The sequence below is a fragment of the Notothenia coriiceps genome, unplaced genomic scaffold (assembly GCF_000735185.1).
Source record: "Notothenia coriiceps isolate Sejong01 unplaced genomic scaffold, NC01 NC01_scaffold00021940, whole genome shotgun sequence".
NCBI classification, from domain to species: domain Eukaryota; kingdom Metazoa; phylum Chordata; class Actinopteri; order Perciformes; family Nototheniidae; genus Notothenia; species Notothenia coriiceps.
In genome coordinates, this window is record NW_011354641.1 from 36,481 (window position 1) to 42,024 (window position 5,544).

Here is a 5,544-nt window from a genome sequence, read left to right on the forward strand (position 1 = left end):
GATAAAGTTCGAACATCTATTGTTATTGGTCACAGAATTACAGGTTAACTGAGAGCAACGAAAATATGCACGTTCTAGTTGCTTGCTAAACAGCAGCGCAGTGCAAGCAAGGGCAGTAAAAGTGAAAAGTTAATGTACAGCAATCTACAGAATAGGAGTAACCAGTGAATGATGAAAAATATTCACAGTGAGGGGTAGGAATAAGCAACTAGATAATAACCCACAGCAGGCCCCTGTGAGCGTATGAAGCAGTGTGTATGAATATGCGGCTAAGTATAAGAAAATGGTAAGCAGTGGCAAGTATAATAAATTAAAATATATAGACTATTATTCATGATGAGATGAGGAACCTTGTGGGAAGCAATGAAAAAATGTGAAATGGAAGTGGCGACGCTAAACCTGACAACCAACACAAGCGGGTTGCCGAGCCAATTGGAGAGTTCATCAGCGCAGCGGCACGGGTAAAAACCACCAAATGAGCGAATTCAGCTCTGCGAAGATATCAGGTTGGACGAGGTGCCGTTTCCACCATTCTAATTTATTCGCCTCCGGCAGCCCGTGGACGGAGAGAGAGTGTGCGCCGGGCCACTGCGAGCCACCCAACCCCGTCTCACTATCAAGGCTGGCGGGCGTCTTTGTCCCCTTTGTCCACACCTCTCAGTCTTAGCACCATATACACGCAGCGCCACTTCTTAATTACCTCTCCCAAACTACAGAACCACCCTATCAGATTAGCTTTACGTTTTACTGTCGGTCACTTCATTACTGATCTGCGAGCTGCACGATACTGACGGCCCCCTGTCAGGAGAGGGAGAGGCGGCTCCGTTTATTATCCTGGTGTTACTTGTAACACTATCAGCTCTACACTTTTGCAATAGTTAATCATAGCTAAAATTAGATAATTAACAAGAAGACGCTTTGACCGGCACTTTTCAAATTGTGTCCGGAAGATTTAATACCCTTTAACAGACATGTTGACCGGCGAAAAAACATTCTAACTGGAACTCTGGTCTGTGTGTGTGTGGTGTGTGTGTGTGTGTTGGGGGTCCTCCAAACGATACGTAACGCATGGGGCCCCCTGAAAAGCCAGGCCGGCTCTAGACAATTTGCAGCCCCTAGGCCGAGATTTGATTGGCGCGCCCCAGCCAGAGAATCCGTACAATAGAAAAGATAAAGATCAATAGAGTATCTCAAAGGGAATACACAATTACGACATGGGGGGTGACGTCCGACATCCTCCTAGGAGGGTTCCGAGTAGGAGGTATCGCCCCCGCCCGGGAAGATTTTTTTCTTAACATATAAGGTCACACTGCTCATGTCGCTTTTCCCGCGTTATTACCCTCCCCCTTTGTGTGTTATAAACAGGGGTCTTCTTCTGCGATGTAAACGGTGTTGCAGAGTCAAAACCTCGGCTACAAAAGTGAGGCAACGCTGGAGGCAGAGTAAAAACTCCTAAATAGCAGAAAAAATACCTCCCCCAAAAACGCTCTCGTTGGTGAACTGCTATCACTTGACGTCATCATCCCATCTCTTGATCTTACGCGGGTACTGTCTTTCCGTAAAGCACGTACCACGGAACTAAATGGCCAAACTCCGTGGAGCCCGTTTACGTTACGTCCGCGAAGGCGTTACATTAAGCCGCCCCGCTGATTGCGTCACATATTCCGACCAAACTCCACACACACCACACCAGTGCAGGCCAAGGCCCTGCTGATTTCTGCTCGTGCTGCAGGCCTGGATAAAAGACAGTTTGGGATCGCGCAAATTCCTCTGCAGACCTCATTCTCACGCGTTTACATCTATAAAACTTTTTCTTAGCTCAATATCAGCCACACTTTATTGTTTTTATTTCGCTGTGACTTTGGTTGTTCAGGTTGAAGTTGGCTTGTGTTTGGTTCTGTGTACGCTAAACAATGGAAATCACGGAGGGCGGGGTGGGGAGGGGAGGGAGGAGCTGCAGTGAGCCCGTTTAGTTGGAGAAAGTGAATACTGTGAATCACATAGCTTTACAGAGATGCTGTATGCGAAAACCAATGTGAGTTTGAAAATTGCACCAGATTTTACTAATTTTAGTATACCTCAACAATGGAATTAATGATCAGTGGAAATGGCCATGACATGGACCTTTAAAGTAAAATGCTTCCAAATCTGGTTGGCACTTTTAAGCAGAATTAAAGCAACTAGATCTACGGGGTACAACTCAAAAAACATCCCCATATGAAAAAGTGGTTTAGCATTTTATTAATCAAATAAGTATGTGAACTAACCAATAAACCTAAACCATTGCCAATAACCAATAAATGTAATAAACTTATTTATTTTGTTGTTCATTCATATCTATTTTAACATTTTGTTATTCGTGCATTTTCTTAATCTCTCCCAGTTTAAAAACAATAATTTTTGGGAGGGTTGACAAGTATGAACACACATCAAGGACAGCACACATTGAAATGATTTCAAACCTGTTTTATCCCAATAATTATAAAGGAGTGCCTTGGAAATATTTGTTTACATAAATTGTGACCAAACCGTTTGAGACCCACTGAGATAATTTAGACTAAAGTTAACTATCTAAACACTCAAAGTCCTTTACCTCACTGAGCTGTAGTTATCAGCCTCTCAGTCTGACTGGAGAGGACTCTCCATCCACATTATTGTAGAAACGTCTTCTTCTAATATCCGTTAGAGCAGCTAGCACCAGATTCTAATAACAACAGCGCCGGTACCGGTGCACCCTCCCTCTCTCCCTCATTCGCTCCCAAGCTCACTCGCACTTTGGCTGTGAGCTGCGGGCGCCAGATAAGCCAACATCCCCCATTTTCATCACTTACAGCGCCCATCGTACAGGGCAAATGAAAAGTGTAACCGGGGTCAAAAAAGGGTGTTACATTTACTTAATTATGAATGTTGTTACATCAAGGCCGAAAATTAGGATGAGCACCAAGGGTCAAAAATGCTTTTCTACCAGCGCAGCGCCTCCCCAGATCTGGCGCCCTAGGCGAACATCTATAACGCCAGTGCTACGGGCCGGCTCTGGCCTGAAGGTGGCCACCCACCATAACACCTACATCCTGTCCGCAGGGAAGCACACGCACACATTCACAAACACACACACTCTGAAAGCAGCATGCACTGATTTAGCTTCCTTAGCGACTGTGCGTTGTCGTGGTAACATTTCCTCACCCTCACCTCTCCATCAGTCTAAGCAGCAGGATGAAGGTTTTAATGTTTCTCTGGAAGCTCAATATAAGTCTAAAAAGCTTCTTTGATCATCTGGAAAAAGCATCTCCACAAAGCTAAAAACGGGCCTGTTTTTATGAAAAACTCTAAAAGGTTGACTTTCTAGAGAGACGTGATTCTTACGAACAAATTATGATCTTATAGATTACAGCTTTTGCTATAGAATAAAGTAGCCAACAGTATATATAGGAGCTACTTAAGACAGGCTCCTTTACTTGTAGTGTTATTGAAATATAAAATCATTCTTCTTCTTCTACTATGATTTCATCTCCTTTGTCTTCTTCTGGTTATATAAGAGTTTAGTTTCTGGGGCAAGTGGAGGCGGGTTTGTGCTCCTGATCCTCTGACCTACTGCCTGACGGGGAAAAGACTGAAGACAAGTTTTAAATAAATGTAATCCCTGAAGACGTGGGGATGTCTGCTTTCTGCTGCAGGTTTATAAAGTTGTTCTGTAAAGTGAGAGATTAAATTTAAAAGAAAATATATTTAAAGTGTGAAAGATGTTTCAAGTGATACTGTAACGCAACAGAGAACAAGTCACGTATAAGTAATGGCTAGGAAAATTTACATTTTAAATTAAATAATGTACAAATTAAAGATTTAAACATATGCAAATAAAATGCAAATATATCAAAGATTATTTGGAAAATGTCAGAAAAATATCCTGAAAAACATTTGAAACATGAAATGTATGAGACAAATCTCAATAAAATATCTAAAATGTCTAAAAAAAATTGAAAAGTAAATACGTTAAAATAAATTCAACATTGGATATTATTATTGATGAAACTATTAATAGTGTTATTTACTTTAATACAAAAATAATAATAACAATACAGAACAATAGTTTGATAAATGTTTGATACAAATGTCCTTTTGGCTTTGGGGACAATGCAGTCAGCAGTGTAGAAATGCACTGAGGGAAAATGCACTCAAAATCTTGCTAAAGTATTAACATCAACATATTCTTGTTTGCCCTAAATATGTCTGCACAATAAAATAGATGGAAGGTTATGTACAGAAGGAAACCCACTGACATCCCTTGAATTATATTGAACACAAATGTATAATTTATATTTTACAGTATTCTTTTGTTGTTGAAAATCGCAAAAAACATGTCCTCAAAAACCTTAAATGCTGGTGTTCAGGTGAGGATACAGAGACCCAATGGGTGTTCCTGTGAAACTCCATAAACCCTAACACAAAACACTCAAGCGCGCGCACACACACACACATGCACACACACTCTCCCTCTCTCTCTCTGTGTTTGGTCACTGAGTCATGCAGTGTCAGTGTGATCTGATTATCATCTCCGCTGCTTGTTTCTGAAAAGACATAACACAGGATGTGTGTGTGTGTTTTTTTCTCCGTGTGTCTGTGTGTGTTTCCAGGCACACAGCTGAGTTCCTGGATGTTAACAGCCTTGCAACAGAATACTGAGAAAATATAAAATGAAATGCAGTGTTAGAGCCTGAAGTGTGTATGAGCAACATGCACCTTAATCCTGAAACTGGACAAACCTATTGAACTATTTTACATATATACACATTTTGTTTGTGTTTATTCTTCTACAAAAATAAATCTTAGAGAGAAAATTATTGCGTTTTGACTGACAGCTTTTGTTACTGAAAATTGTACTTGTTACATTTCCACATACTTATTGCTGTTATGAACAATGTGATAATGTTATCTTTAATTTCTTATTTTATATAAATATTTTTAAATAATTTTTTTCAAGAAACCCAATTGTTACTTTGTTTTGTCTTTTCAGTTTTTTTTCAGTATCAGTACGTAGTATTAGAATGTAACTAAGTACATTTACTCAAGTATTACTGTATGATCATTTGTACAACATTAATGTACTCTAATTTTAAACAATTTAATACTCCATAAAATGTAAACAGGTGTGTTGGTGGTGTATGTGTGGGCAAAGGCTGGTATGTGTGGCCGCAGTCCATGATGCCATTGTGTGTGTGTGTGTGTGTGTGTGTGTGTGTGTGTGTGTGTGTGTGTGTGTGTGTGTGTGTGTGTGTGTGTGTGTGTGTGTGTGTGTGTGTGTGTGTGTGTGTGCGTGCATGTGCATAGATGGGGGGAATACCACAGTGTGTTATCTGAGAAGGTAGATATGACTGTGTGTGTGTTTGTGTGTATGTGTTGTATGTGTGTGTGTCTTAAGCCCATGATATCAGAGGGGAGTTATGCAAAGCGCTGATTCATAATTCACATGTCTGAGTTTTGAATGGCTGCAGTCTGCACCATTGTTTCCACTGCGACACACACACACACACACACACACACACACAC

General features: G+C 40.7%; 1 protein-coding gene across 1 annotated transcript in view; it reads right to left on the reverse strand.

The window, feature by feature from the left end:
• Window positions 1-5,544, reverse strand: part of LOC104953541 (sodium channel protein type 4 subunit alpha-like) — a gene marked incomplete at its 5' end in the record, with an annotated part of 60,060 nt that overhangs the window by 8,954 nt on the left and 45,562 nt on the right. The gene's annotated exons all lie outside the window — the stretch shown is intronic.